Here is a 1,992-nt window from a genome sequence, read left to right on the forward strand (position 1 = left end):
TCAGTTCCATGTCAGAGGAGGCTTTTCCTCAGGCCGCGGGTGCGTTTGTGCGGACACCGCGCGCGTGCCACTGCGTCAGGCCTGTCTCCTCAGGACACGCGTCATGTGTGGATGGATTTTATTTCCACGTCAACCTGTGGATTTAGAGCCATTGTGTGCGTAAAATGGCCAGATGTCTCCTGGGAACAGGGCCACCACGGTCTGAGGGCCAAGCTGAGCTTATGCGGTCACGTGATAGACATGAGGACGCACGGGCCCCGGGCAGGTGCCTGACCTGCTCTGGTCCCAGGGCCTGACAGTCTATGGCTCACGGTAACCACCGACCTGGGATCAGCTAATGTATGTGTAATGTATGTGTAATGTGTGTGTAATGTGTGTGTAATGTGTGTGTAATGTGTGTGATGTGTGTGTGTGTAATGTATGTGTAATGTGTGTGTAATGTGTGTGATGTGTGTATGTGTAATGTATGTGTAATGTATGTGTAATGTATGTGTAATGTGTGTGTAATGTGTGTGTAATGTATGTGTAATGTATGTGTAATGTGTGTGATGTGTGTGTGTGTGTAATGTGTGTGTAATGTGTGTGTAATGTGTGTGTAATGTGTGTGTAATGTATGTGTAATGTGTGTGATGTGTGTGTGTGTAATGTATGTGTAATGTGTGTGTAATGTGTGTGATGTGTGTATGTGTAATGTATGTGTAATGTATGTGTAATGTATGTGTAATGTGTGTGTAATGTGTGTGTAATGTATGTGTAATGTATGTGTAATGTGTGTGATGTGTGTGTGTGTGTAATGTATGTGTAATGTGTGTGTAATGTGTGTGTAATGTATGTGTAATGTATGTGTAATGTGTGTGTAATGTATGTGTAATGTGTGGGATGTGTGTGTGTGTGTAATGTATGTGTAATGTGTGTGTAATGTATGTGTAATGTGTGTGATGTGTGTGTGTGTGTAATGTATGTGTAATGTGTGTGATGTGTGTGTGTGTGTAATGTATGTGTAATGTGTGTGATGTGTGTGTAATGTATGTGTAATGTATGTGTAATGTAGAGCCCGGTGTGGTGCTGGTGTGGTGCTGGTGTGGTTCTGGTGTGGTGCTGGTGTGGTGCTGGTGTGGTTCTGGTGTGGTGCTGGTGTGGTGCTGGTGTGGTTCTGGTGTGGTGCTGGTGTGTTGCTGGTGCGGTGCTGGTGCGGTGCTGGTGCGGTGCAGGTGCGGTGCAGGTGCTGGTGTGGTGCTGGTGTGGTGCTGGTGTGGTGCTGGTGTGGTTCTGGTGTGGTGCTGGTGTGGTGCTGGTGTGGTGTGGTGCTGGTGTGGTGCTGGTGTGGTGCTGGTGTGGTTCTGGTGTGGTGCTGGTGTGGTGCTGGTGTGGTTCTGGTGTGGTGCTGGTGTGTTGCTGGTGCGGTGCTGGTGCGGTGCTGGTGCGGTGCAGGTGCGGTGCAGGTGCGGTGCTGGTGCGGTGCTGGTGCGGTGCTGGTGTGGTGCTGGTGTGGTGTGGTGCTGGTGTGGTGCTGGTGTGGTGCTGGTGTGGTGCTGGTGTGGTGCTGGTGTGGTGCGGTGCTGGTGTGGTGCTGGTGTGGTGCTGGTGTGGTGCTGGTGTGGTGCGGTGCTGGTGTGGTGCTGGTGTGGTGCTGGTGTGGTGCTGGTGTGGTGTGGTGTGGTGTGGTGCTGGTGTGGTGCTGGTGTGGTGCTGGTGTGGTGCGGTGCTGGTGTGGTGCTGGTGTGGTGCTGGTGTGGTGCTGGTGTGGTGCGGTGCTGGTGTGGTGCTGGTGTGGTGCTGGTGTGGTGCTGGTGTGGTGTGGTGCTGGTGCTGGTGTGGTGTGGTGCTGGTGTGGTGCTGGTGTGGTGCTGGTGTGGTGCGGTGCTGGTGTGGTGCTGGTGTGGTGCTGGTGTGGTGCTGGTGTGGTGTGGTGCTGGTGTGGTGTGGTGCTGGTGTGGTGCTGGTGTGGTGCTGGTGTGGTGCTGGTGTGGTGCGGTGCTGGTGTGGTGCTGG

This window comes from Eucyclogobius newberryi, unplaced genomic scaffold, assembly GCF_026437365.1.
Source record: "Eucyclogobius newberryi isolate DKJ021-1_F unplaced genomic scaffold, fEucNew1.0.hap1 SCAF_15, whole genome shotgun sequence".
NCBI lineage: Eukaryota > Metazoa > Chordata > Actinopteri > Gobiiformes > Gobiidae > Eucyclogobius > Eucyclogobius newberryi.